At 43.8% G+C, this 12,944-nt stretch overlaps 1 long non-coding RNA gene across 2 annotated transcripts; it reads left to right on the top strand.

Moving 5' to 3' along the window:
• The first annotated feature begins 1,574 nt into the window (after nt 1-1,574).
• LOC140471527 (uncharacterized) lies at nt 1,575-10,874 on the top strand. Of its 2 annotated transcripts, XR_011957071.1 has the most exons (3): nt 1,575-1,687; nt 7,256-7,364; nt 9,626-10,874. It is a non-coding gene; the product is annotated as an uncharacterized lncRNA (long non-coding RNA). The 2 variants fall into 2 exon arrangements; XR_011957072.1 differs by lacking the exon at nt 7,256-7,364 and having other exon boundaries at nt 1,582-1,687.
• Nucleotides 10,875-12,944: the final 2,070 nt, after the last annotated feature.

The following is a 12,944-nucleotide window of genomic DNA, read 5'->3' as shown; positions in this document are numbered from 1 at the left end:
GAGGGTTTCTGCTCAAACTGCAGGCCTGTGACCAACGGTGTGCCATGGGGTTCGGTGCTGGGTCACTGTTGTGCATCATTTATATAAACAGATTAGATGATAATACAGGAGCCATGGTTAGCAAGTTTGTGAGTGAGACTGAAATTGGTAATAAAGTGGACAGTGAAGAGGGTTATCGAAGAGTACAATGGAATCAACAGTACTGCTGGACCACTGAGGTTAGGAATAACAGGTGGAGAAATGCAAGATGTTGTATTGTGGTAAAGCAGACCAGGCTGGACTTGTACAATTAATGCTTGGGCCTTGGATATTGTTGTGAATCATTTCATTGACCCAGGGATGCAGGTACACAGTTTTTTGGAAGTAGCGTCACGGGTAGACAGTCTGGTGAAGCAGGCGTTTGGGATGGTAACCCTTCATTGGGCAGAGCATTGAGAGTAGGAGTTGGGATGTCATGGTGTATCTGTACAGGACATTAGTGAGGCCTCTGTATAAGCATTGTTGATTATCTGGAAAAAATCAACTTGTTCACGTATGTCCTTTAGGGAGGGATATATGACATTCTTACCTGGTCTGGCTCACATGTGACTCCAGTCCCACAGCAATATGGCTGGCTCTGAGTTGCCTCTGGGCAATTAGCAGGAGGGCAATGGATGCTGGTCCATCCGGTGACATCCTTCGGCCTTGAATGAATCAATGAAATATACATATGTCTATCCCTACCTTTGCAAACAGCTCTAGCTGCAGCAATCCGTACTGGCTTTGTACCGTTGTTCAGGCCTTTACCCCTCTCTGTAATACTCTCACCACCTCCAGCACCTTCAATCCTCCCTGTTCCGCTACTCTGATTAAACACTGACAATATTTCCTCTTCCTACTGCACTCCTCCACATTTCTAAATGTTGGTTACTTCAGAATTGATCGGTTTTTTTTTCATCTCTTAATCAAATCGGCCAAGACCATCTGAAGTGGGAAGGAGCATTGGGAAGGTGTCGAACACCTCGAGACTTACTGTGGGGAAAACGGGAATCGAGGAGAAAACAGCACAAGGAGCGCGCTGTCATATCAACACCCCACCCACCCCCTTTCCATGTCCACCTTCTGCCTCAAGTGTAACAGAGTCTGTGGAAGGCCACATCGGTCTGTACAGCCAACTCCAGACTCCCCCACCCCCACTGAGAGTGGGAGAGAGTCAGCCTCATCTGTGAGCCACTGCCAAAGAGATGATGAGATAGGAAGGTTGAATCCCCTCACAATTATCCCAGTGTCTTTGTTACAAATTCAAACAATTCCCTGTTGATGCAGTGTTTAATAATGTCATATCACTTAGTATCTCTCCATGTGGTATCCCTCGCTGTGTGGGTCTATTTACTGCCTCTGTCAGCATTTCTCCCTCTTACAGATGGTCTGAGATCATGAGTCAACAGAATTTTCCATTCCAGAGAGATGCAGCAGCACAGGCAAGGGATGGAGACTGGAATTATCGAGATCTCTGCTGGACTCAGTGCCACTCTGCATGTGTTATCCTCATTGCATCAGTCTAATTTCCCATTCTGTCTATTTCTGTCTCATGCAGCTCATCAGGATGTTCCTAACTCCTTTCTCATCCATCACCTCATGGAAACTGGTTGGTCAGCCAAGAGAAATGGAGAGGGAGATCTGGAGCCTTCAGTAATTCCTGCAGCTGGTAAGATCACTCACAATAAACAGCACAGGGTGGAGGTAGACCAGGAAGACAGGACAGAGATATAGAGCTGGGCAAGGAACAGCAACATTCTAGACTTCATTCTCACCATCTTGTGAGGGTCCTGCTTTCACCTCTGCTGTACTGGTCCTCAATGCGACAGCACAGGGGATCGCAGGCATCAATCCTGGCCCATGCTGTGTTCGTGATCTCTGTAATATCCTCCAGCCCCAATAATCCTTCCTCTGTCTGGAGTCTCCTCTAGTCCACATCATTTTCTGTTTCTCTGTCTCTGTCTCTGTCTCTGTCAGGTTCTCCAGTCCCTAACACCCTAATCCCTAACCTTCTCCAGTAGATACTAAATTCCTTCATCCCTGTAAACCCTGACAGCCCTGTCTATCCCTGTAAGCTTCTCCCATCACTATCACCCTCCATGTCAATGTATTTGTCTTTAACCTCTCCATCGGTCCCTACCTATGTAATCTTCTCCAGCTCCTACAACCCTTCCTTAGCTGTGAAAAATTTGTAATCTCCTTATCCTTCTCCAATTCTTTGATCTTTACCTTGTTAAATTTCACCCTCATTCCCGACCCCCATACCCCTCCCGACTTCAGGAACCTCTTTCACTTTGCGCAACCCTCCCCATTTGTGTAATTGTCTCCAACCCAGTAACCTGGACTTCTCCATTGCGTTCCTATCTATGTCGACTCCAGAGCCTAGAAGCCTTCTTATATCTGTAAATGTCTTCAATCACAACAACCTTCCATATCTCTGTTAGTATACACAATAATCTCCTAGATGAAACAGCCCCCTGTCTGTGCCTCTCAGTCTGCCTGCCTCTTCCTAACTCCATCCCTATCCCTATCTCCAGAATCTAATCCAGCTCCCTCTCTCTCTGTAAATTCCTCCAATCCCCACACACCTTTGTCCCTCTGACATTCTTGACCAGATGTCACTGTGTTTACTTCTTAGCCTCCCTATCTCTGTAACCTCTACCCATCTGTTCAACCCCCCACTACTGAGGAATGACTCCCTTTATTCGCCATAAGGCAGATGGAATGACAGTGAACAGATATGATGGAACTGTCATTACGGAGGTGTAGCTGCAGAATGACCATTGCTGGGAAGTGAATACGAAGGGTTGTTGGGATCGAGTTATAGAGTCAGAGAGATGTGCAGCATGGAAACCGACCCTTCGGTCCAACCCATCCATGCTGAGCAGATATTCCAACCAAATCTAATCCCAATATGCAGACTAGGCAAAAAGCCAAAAAGTTGTGAAGGAAGTATGAGGTTAATGCATTAATGAGACAGTCATGTAGATCTGAATATCAAAAGTGGAGCTGAGAATAACCAAGCAGCAGCAACCATTAGCAGGAATTCTTTTGTAGGCACCAAACAGTGATGGGAATGTCAATATGGTTACAGTCAGGACGCTGAATGTACTTATGGCAAGGGCAGTACAGTAACTGTGTGACAGTGGTCTCTATGCCAACGAGCGTGTTGCATTTAATTTGTTGGTGTGAATATAAATGGCAGAATTGTAAGGGTGTAGGAGGGGTGTAGTGGTATAGGGGATATGGTGTATTTGAATTATCAGAAGCCTTTATGCAAGTTTTAACAGGGAAAAGAACGGACAAAGGAAGCACATGGTGAGGGGAAGAAACTGACAGGACAGCGTACCTGCAGAGTTACTGCCTTTGCTGTTTGAATTCATGTATCGCTGGATATCGGAGTGCATTTATCGGATTTAAAGGTTACTGTAGATTATATCTGCAATAAATGCTTCTGCTTGTGAATCCTATCAGATCGAATGGATTGGTTGGAGAGACAGTTTAAGACAATACAGAATTGGTAACAGCAACAGTATGTGATGGATGGCAGTTATAGGAAGGGGGACAGTCTCAGAGTTACATAGATGGGTTAACTCCAAAAAAGGCAAGAGAGTTAAGTAGCTAGTGCAGGAGTCTTCTGGGGCTGTCCCCATTTTAAGCAAATATGCTGTTTTGGAAAATGTAGTGGGTGATGGATTCACACGGAACGTAGCACAAACAGGCAGGTTTGTGGTATGGAGACTGGCACTAATGCAACAAGGGATACGTCGGATTCCATGAGGTCAGTTGTGTTAGGGGACTCGCTAGTCTGAGGTACAGACAGACGGTTCTGTGGACAGCAGAGAAATAAGCAGATTAGTGTGTTGCTTCCCTGGTGCCAGGATCAAGGATATCTCAGAAAGTGTGCAGAATGTTCTCATGGGGAGAGGGGCCAGCAAGAGGTCATTGTCCAAATTGTAACCAACGACATAAGAAGGGAAAACATTTGAGATTATGGACGGAGATTGCAGGGTGATAGGCAGAAATTTAAAAAAAGAGGATCTTGAGAGTAATAATATCTGTATTACTCCCGGCGCTATGAGCTAGTGAGGACAGGAATAGAGGGATAGAGCAGATGAATACATGGCTTAGGAGCTGGTGTATGGGAGAAGTATTCACATTTTTGGATCACTGGAATCTCTTTTGAGGTAGAAGGAACCTGTACCAGAAGGACGGATTGCACCTAAATTGGAAGGGGGCGAATATACTGGCAGGAAGATTTGCCACAGCTGCTCGGGAGGTTTTAAACTAGTTTGGGCGGGGGGGGGGGGGAGGGGGTGGGGAGCTGGGGGCAGGGAGATAGTGAGGAAATAGATCAATCTGAGATTGGTAAACTGAGAACAGAAACGAGTCAAAGAGTCAGGACGGGCAGGGACAAGGTAGGACTAATAAAGTAAACTGCATTTATTTCAATGCAAAGGGGCCGAATAGGGAAGGCAGATGAACTCAGGGCATGGTTAGGAATATGGGACTGGGATATCATAGCAGTTACAGAAACATGGCTCAGGGATCGGCAGGACCGGCAGATAATGTTCCAGGTTACAAATTCTACAGGAAAGATAGAAAGGAAGGCAGGACAGGAGGGGGAATGGAGTTTTTGATTAGGGATAGCATTACAGGGGTACTAAGGGAGGATATTCCTGGAAATACATCGAGGGAAGTTATTTGGGTAGACCTGAGAAATAAGAACGGGATGATCGCCTTATTGGGATTGTATTATAGACTCCCTAATAGTCAGAGGGAAATTGAGAAACAAACTTGTGAGAAGATCTCAACTATCTGTAAGAAAGTAGGGTGATTATGGGAGGAGATTTTAACTTTCCAAACATAGACTGGGACTGCCGTAGCGTTAAGAGTCTAGATGGAGAGGAAGTTATTCAGTGTGTAGAAGAAAATTTTCTGATTCAGTATGTGGATTAACCTACTAGAGAAGGTACAAAACTTGACCCACTCTGGGGAAATAAGGCAGGGCAGGTGACTGAGGTGTCAGTGGAGGTGCACTTTGGGGCCAGCTACCATAACACCATGAGATCTTAAATAATTATGGAAATGGATAGACCAGATCTTAAAGTTGAAGTTATAAATTGGAGAAAGACCAATTTTGACAGTATTTGGCAAGAACTTTCAAAACCTGATTGGGGGCAGATGTTCACAGGTAAATGGACGGCTGGAAAATGGGAAGCCTTCAAAAATGAGATAACAAGAATCCAAAGCAAGTATATTCCTGTTGGGGTGAAAAGAAAGGCTGTACGGGACACTGGTTAGCCCACTGTTGGAATATTGCTGGAATTCTGGTCTCCTTCCTATCGGAAATATGTTGTGAAAATTGAAAGGGTTCAGGAAAGATTTACAAGGATATTGACAGAGTTGGAGAATTTGAGGTATAAGGAGAGGCTGTACAGGCTGGGGCTGTTTACCCTTGAGCGTTGGAGGCTGAGGGGTGACCTTCTAGAGATGTACAAAATTGTGAAGGGCATGGAGAGGATAAATAGAGAAAGTCTTTTCCCTGGCGTCAGGGAGTCCAGAACTAAAGGGCATAGGTTTAGGCTGAGAAGTGAAGAATGTTGGGTGGTACAGTGGTTAGCAATGCTACCTCCCAATGCCATGAGACTCAGGTTCAATTCCTGCCTCAGGCTGTGTGGACTTTGCACATTCTCCCTATGTCTGCGTGGGTTTCCTCCCACAATCCAAACTTGTGCAGGCTAGGTGAATTGGCTATGCTAAATTGCCTGTGCTGTTGGGTGTAGGGGGAAGGATCTGGGTGGTTTGCGCTTTGGTGGGTCGTTGTGGACTTGTTTCCACACTTTAAAAAATCAAAACGTGAAAGAGACCTAAGGGGCAACTTTTTCACACATACGGTGGTACGTGTATGGAATGAGCTGCCAGAGGATGTGGTGGAGGCTGGTACAATTGCAGCATTTAAAAGACATTTGGATGGTTATATGAATAGGAAGGGTTTGGAGGGATATGGGTCGGATGTGGGCAGGTGGGAATAGATTGGGTTGGGATATCTGCTCGACATGGACGGGTTGGACTGAAAGGTCTGTTTCCATGCTGTACATCTCTATGCCTCGATAACTCACAGAGTGAGTTTGTAAATGCAATTAGTGTGAATGGTATTTGGAGCAATACATGTAATTGGAAAGTTAAAGTTAGGTTGGAGTTTGTTTAAAGGGATTGGAATATAGAGGTAAAGACATCATGAATCAGTTGCATAGAGTGTTGGTGAGAGTGTACCTGAGGTATTGAGTGCAGTGTCGGTGACCTAATCTAAGAAAGATTACACTGATCACAGAGGACGTGCAATGGACATTCTCCAGATCAATTCCTGAGATGACAAGATTTTCTGATGGGGAGATTTGTCCTGCGACCTCTCCAGTTTCAAAGCATGAGAGGTGATCACAGTGAAATTTCAAAAATCTATGATTCATGTGATGAGGTGGAAATAAACAGGATGTTTCTCTAGCTGTCTACTCTATATTTAAGGCAAATAATGACAGGATAAGGGATATGCCATTTAAGACCATAATAAGGCGGAAATTCTTCCCTCGGAGGGGACTGACTAACACAGGGGCATGGAAGCCTACTGGCAGGGCAAGATTAAGGAGAATCCCCAGATATTCTTCACGTATATCAAGTGGAACAGAACAACCAGGGAACATGTAGGCCCTATTAGTGACTTGGCAAGTTGTATCCAAACTCAACTTCATGGTAGAAGGCTGTTTGTGTGACTGGAGCCCAATTTCCCTGGTGTACCCGGTAGACATCAGTGCTGTGTTCCGTATTATTTGTGGCATTCATAAGTGATGTGAATGTGAAGTGGGTAGGGGGAGTGTGATAAGTAAGTTTGTGTTGGACACAAAGATTGGCTGTGTGGTTGGCAGTGAGGAGGGAGGTCTTATATTACAGGAAGATACAGAGAGAATGGTCAGATGGACAGAACAATGGCAAATGGAATGTAACCCTGATAAATATAAGGTGATGCACTTTGGAAGAAGGAACCAGACAGGGGAGGACTCAAAGAACAGCATCACACTAGGAAGCTCAGAGCGTGCTTCTCCACACATCCCTGAATGTGACTGGATATGATAATTGATGAGTTCAGCATGACTGTAGATAAAGCCTATATTCATTGACCCAAAGATTATCCGAGTTCTACATAGCACTTTGGTAAGGCCAAATGAAATATTGTGTGCAGTTCTAGGAGCCGCGTTACAGGAAGGATGTGATTGTACTGGATGAGGTGCAGAAGAGATTCACCAGGATGCTCCCTGTGATGGACCATATGAGCTGTGGAGAGAGGCTGGGTAAGCGCGAGTTACTTATTTTGGAGCAGAGGAAGTTGACTTGGAATGTAATTCAGATATAAGATTACAAGGGGCATGGACAGGGTGAATAGACAACAGCTGTTCTTTTTAGTCAAAGTTTTAGCTTCTTTACAGAGTGAAACCAGGGAATGGAGAATGGAGAACAGAGAAACATGACACAGCTACTTCACTTCTGCCTTCACAGAAAAATACATAAACAAAGCCTTCCCAGCAATAGGAGAAAACCTGAGTCTGATGAGAAAATAATGTGGAATGAAACTAGTAAATAAACTAATTTGGAGAAATTATTGGAACTGAAAATAATGGGCATAGAAAAAAAAAACAACACAGATTGATGAAATGGGAAGCATTTGAGAAACTCACTGGTAGATTAATTACAGAATTACAGAAAATACAATAGAGGCACTGAACTTGGATTTTCAGCAAGGATTTTAATAGAGTCCCAAGCCTAGTGTGCAAAGTAAAAGCACATGGGATAGGGGGTAATATATGAACATGGTGTTAAAATGGGAGTGTTGACAGGAAAGAATGAGTAGGAATAAATGGATGGTTTTCAGTTTGGAAGGCTCATGAGGCATCGCAATGATTGGTGATGGGGCACCAGATATTCACAATACATCTCAAACATCTCATTGAGGGAATCAAATGCAAAGTTTCCAAGTCTGCTGACGGAACTAGGATTTTGAAAGTGAGGAGGATGTCAATAAAACTTAAAGGAGATTGAAACAAACGGAGTGAATGAGTAAACATGTGGCAGATGAAGAGCAGTGTGGATAGATGTGATGTTGTCTACTTTGTTGTGAAACACTAAAGTTCCAGCCAACCATTGGAAAAGGGAGTGGTTGAGAAATGTCGATCTATGAAGGGAACTGTACTTTACTTTTCTTCTGTTATTGTTTAGACAGACATCTGAGTTCCATGCAGGGCAGTGAGTTCTGAAGAAAGAAGCCAATGCAGGAAATACATTGGCACACAGACCAGTGTACACAGACCCACCAAGTTAGGAGCTGTAACATTGAAAAGGATCTGGGATCTCACTGTACACCAGTCACTGAAAGCAATATTGCAGGAGCAGAAAGCAGTCAGGAAGATAAATTGTTGTTGACCATCATTTCAGAAGGACTGGAGTCCAGGGGTAAGGGTGTCTCAGTGCAGCTGTACAGGCCCTTGGTGAGACCTCAACTCGAACATTGTGCAGTGTTGTGTGCAGTTTTGGTCTCCGTACCTAATAAAGGACAAACCTGACATTGAGGGAGTGCAGCGAAGGATGACCAGACTGATCTCTGGGATGACAGACTTTTTGTGGAGCAGAGTTTGGGGCAACTGAGCCTGTATCCCATGGGGTTTAGGAAAATGAGTGGAGATCTCAGTGAGATATATAAAACACTGACAGGGTGAGTTAGATTGGAAGCAGTGATGATAATTCCCCTGGCTGGGAAGTCTAAAACAAGAGGCCACAGTATTAAATACAGATGGGTCACATTGCATTTAGATACGAATAAATGTCTGCACTCAGAGACTGGTGAACCCGGGAATTCTCTCTCACATAAGGCTGTGGAAGACAAGGCACTAAAGACTAATAAGGATGTCTAGACACCAAAGGATGGGGGAGAGAGCAGGAGTATGGTGTAGAAATAAAGGGTCAACCATCATTATATTGAATTGGATAGCAAATTCGACAGACCAAGGGGACGACTGTAGTTCCTATTTTATAGCTTCACAAGGTTAATCACATTAATGGGTGTGTAAAGTGTGTGGGGAAAGTGCATTGAGGAGATGTTCAGACATTAACTAGAATGGGGCAGGCTCAATGGCCTATTACATTCCCGATGTTTCTGTGCAGTTTGTGGGAAAGCTCTGTAAATGTTGTCACAAGTTCACAGATGTTAGGAAGGACGTCTCTGCTGGCTTAACAGGACTGTGTTTCCCGTTCCCTTTTCCATACCGTGGTTGGGGGCTGGGTGTTCTGTCAGGTTTTATCCTTTTAGACTTCAGAGCAGTTTGATACGACAGAGTGTCTTACTTGGCCTTTTCAGAGACCATTGAAGAGTGCATCTTCACATGTCTATGTGTTTGGAGTCGCTTTTCGGCCAGATCAGGAAAGCACGGGAGATTCACTTCCTTAAAGTACATTGGGGAAGGAAATTGGTGTTTGTAATCGACATTGACTTCAAGGCCATTGTTACTGACACCAGATTTGAGATCTCGATATTTTATTAATTGTTTTTAATTTCCACCAGCTGCCAGAGCATTAGCCTGGTCTGGATTATTCATCTAGTGACTTTTCCAAAACAGCACCATCTCCACATGGGGACCGATCGGAAACCACACTGAGCAAGTTTATGTCTGTGCTGCTTGACAGCTCTATCAAAACGAACTCCCAATTTGACTATCATGATGAGACTGAGAGGGTTGTAATTGGTCCGATTGTAATTATTCCCCGACACTGAGTAATTTTCCACATTGCTCGGGAGATGTCAGAGTTGTAGCTGGAAGGAAACCGCTTCCCCAGGGGCACGGCTTGTTGTACAGCACAAGTCTTCAGTCCTATTGCAGGAATGGGGTCAGGACTCATTGCATTTGCCTTTCTACTGTGTTCAGCTTTTTCTTCATGGCACGTGCAGCGAATTGAATTGGTTGAAGACTGATCTGTGATCCTGTGGGCATCATGATGACGGTGAATTGAATCATTGACTCAACACCCCTGGCTGAGGACGGTACAGATACTATTTCCTTGTTTTTTACACTGATGTGCAGAGCTGATCCATTGATAGAATGGGGATAATTGTGGAGCCCTCTCTAACAGTTAGTTGTTTAATCGACTATCACGATTTTTGGCCGGATGTGGCAGGCTGCAGAGGTTTCATCGGGGTGTATTGACCTTGTGACAATTTCTCTATCTCGATCATACGATTTGGTTTTATTTGATTTGATAGGATCCATTGTCGCATGTATCTAAGTAGAGTGAAACACTTTGTTTATACACAGTTCTGGCAGATCATAGTGAGAGTTGGAGCTGCCTTTTTTTAGAGACATGGAGTGGCCGAAAATTAAAAGTCTACTTCAGCTGTCTGTTTCGGAAGAGCCACAAAATAGACAGAAATTAAATTAGATTGCTTCAGCATCAGTGAAAAAAGGGCCTTTGAACAGGGAATTATTCCAAAGCAAAAGAAAGGATAATCTGATTCGCAAGATTCTGAAACATGCCAATATAGTGGTAAAGAAGGTTTTTTTTAAAAAAAGTGATGATTTGTAACAGAACACAGATGAAAAAATGAAATTGTAGCACAAAAACTTTGAAGAATCACCACAAAAAGTAACTTATTCTGATCTCAGTAAGGATTATTTTCATCCACAAAAATAGCATCTCAAGTTATCTTTCAGAAGCCTGTTGTGCCTTTGAAACTGTTTACAATAGTAATAAGTTCTAGTTAAATATTTGGTAAATAATCATGGACACAGATTTCAACATAATAATAAAACCTTAAAGAGATGCCTGGCTTGTCTTGTCGAATTCGTGAAGAAAAAGGTTAACCGTGGAAATAATAATATTACGTATTTTGTATCAGAATCAGCTTTTTACTGTAAAATGTGATACGGAATTTGATAAGAGATAGCCTGCCCATTGGAGAATAGAATTCATGCAATCCTGCAAGATAAACAATGAGGGATATGACTGAAAAGAGCAGAGCCCCGAACTTTGGAATGCATGAAAGATCCCAAGGCCTAGAGATAACAAAAATCGTTAAACATCTGAAACAAATAAGAAGCTCGGGCTGTCCATAGGCGTGTCCATCAATGATCAGTTGTTTTACAAGATTGGTTCTGCAGAAGGGGAGTGGATGGTACACTGACAAGGTTGTGTATGATCATTGCAACACAGAACGTATAGAAATACTGTCTTATTACTGCAAAATCGAATTGTGTCATTGATTTGCCGTCTGATCTGAGCTAAAGATTAAGGAAACAATTGTCTTCTCATGTCAAAGCCAGATTCGAGGAAGATCCTTTTGGGATTCTCCCAGCATTAGCCAGGTTTAGCTTGAATTAAAGTCCATTCCGTGCCTGTGTCCTCTCTGCCTCCAGAGTCTTTGTCCCTAGCTGGGGAATCTCCCTCCTACAATAAGCAAGGACATACAGGTCATAGGGTAAAGGAAAAACTTAGACTGAGGCATACAGGCTACACCAGAAAGGGTATGCTATAGGCAACATCAATGTGATCAAGATCAGCATTATTTGAAGTTAGAGAGTCCATTCCTCAGTTTAATAATGGGCTGGGAAGATGCTGTTCATGAGCTGCTGGTTTGTGTGTTCAAGATTCTGAATTGTCTCCATGATGGAAGAGATTGTAGGAGATCCAGGGTTCGATGGGTCTTTGATAATGTTATCAGCCTTTCCATGGCAGTGAGCTGTGTAAATGGAGACATTGGATACGACGTTGGTTTCCGTGATGGCATGGGCTGTGCACACAACCTACTGTCATTTCTCTTACTGTCCTGGCAGGGCTGTGGCCACACCAGGTCATTAAGCACACAGATAGTTTGCTGTCAGTGGTGCATTTGTAGACATTGGTGAGGGTCCTTGTGAACATGTCAAATGTCCTGAGCAGCCAGAGAAAGAAGAGGAGTTCTTGTGCCATCTCGGCTGTCATATCTACATGAGAGGTCGGTTATCGTCACTCCGAGCAACTTAATGCTTTCCACCCTTTCAACTTCAGTTCCATTGATGCAGATGGGGGCATGTTCTCCTCATTTCTTTCTGAAGTCATTGATCAGTTTGTTAGTTCTGCCGACTTTGAAAGAGAGGATGGTCTCAGTGCAGCATATCACTAAGTCCTCTATTTCCGTTCTGTATTTTGACTTGTTATCATTACATACCTGTTCTACTATGATGGTGTCATCAGTGAACATGTAGATGGCATTCGTTCAAAATTTGGCAACACAGTCGTGGGTGTACAGGGAGTATAGTAGGGGGCTGAGGACACATCCTTTGGGATTTCAGTGTTGAATGTTATCATGGAAGAGACACACTTACCTATTTTCACTGATTGTGTACTGTGGGTCAGAAAGCTGAGGATCCAATTTCAGAGGGCGGAGCCAAGACTAAGGTCAGGGAGTTTTGTGATTATTCTGAAGGGAAGAATGGTGTTGAAGGTGAACCTATAGTCAATGAGCAGGCATCTGACGTGGGTGTCCTTGTCGTCCAGGTGTTCCAGGGATATGGCACCCACTATGTACCCATTCCACTGGTAGGAAAATTGTAGGGGATCGAGGCAGGCTGGGAGACTGGAACTGATGTGGGCCATGACTAGACTCTCGACGCATTTCACTCCCCTCAGTCTCCAGCGCTCTAAAGAGGAATGTCCCAGCTTATCCAACCTCTCCCTATGACTCAGACCCTTGAGTCCTGGCAACATCCTTGTAAAGTTCCAGTTTAATACCATCCTTCCTACAGCAAGGTGACCAAAACTGAACACAATGATGAACTTGGAAATATCTGGAACTGTAAGTTTTACTCTGCTGCCAATTATTATGCTGCTGTGATATTGCTTTTTTTTTG

Source organism: Chiloscyllium punctatum, unplaced genomic scaffold (genome assembly GCF_047496795.1).
Source record: "Chiloscyllium punctatum isolate Juve2018m unplaced genomic scaffold, sChiPun1.3 scaffold_100, whole genome shotgun sequence".
In the NCBI taxonomy this organism is placed as follows: domain Eukaryota; kingdom Metazoa; phylum Chordata; class Chondrichthyes; order Orectolobiformes; family Hemiscylliidae; genus Chiloscyllium; species Chiloscyllium punctatum.
Note: the sequence above shows the minus strand (reverse complement) of the source record. Positions and strands in the feature narration are given on the sequence as shown.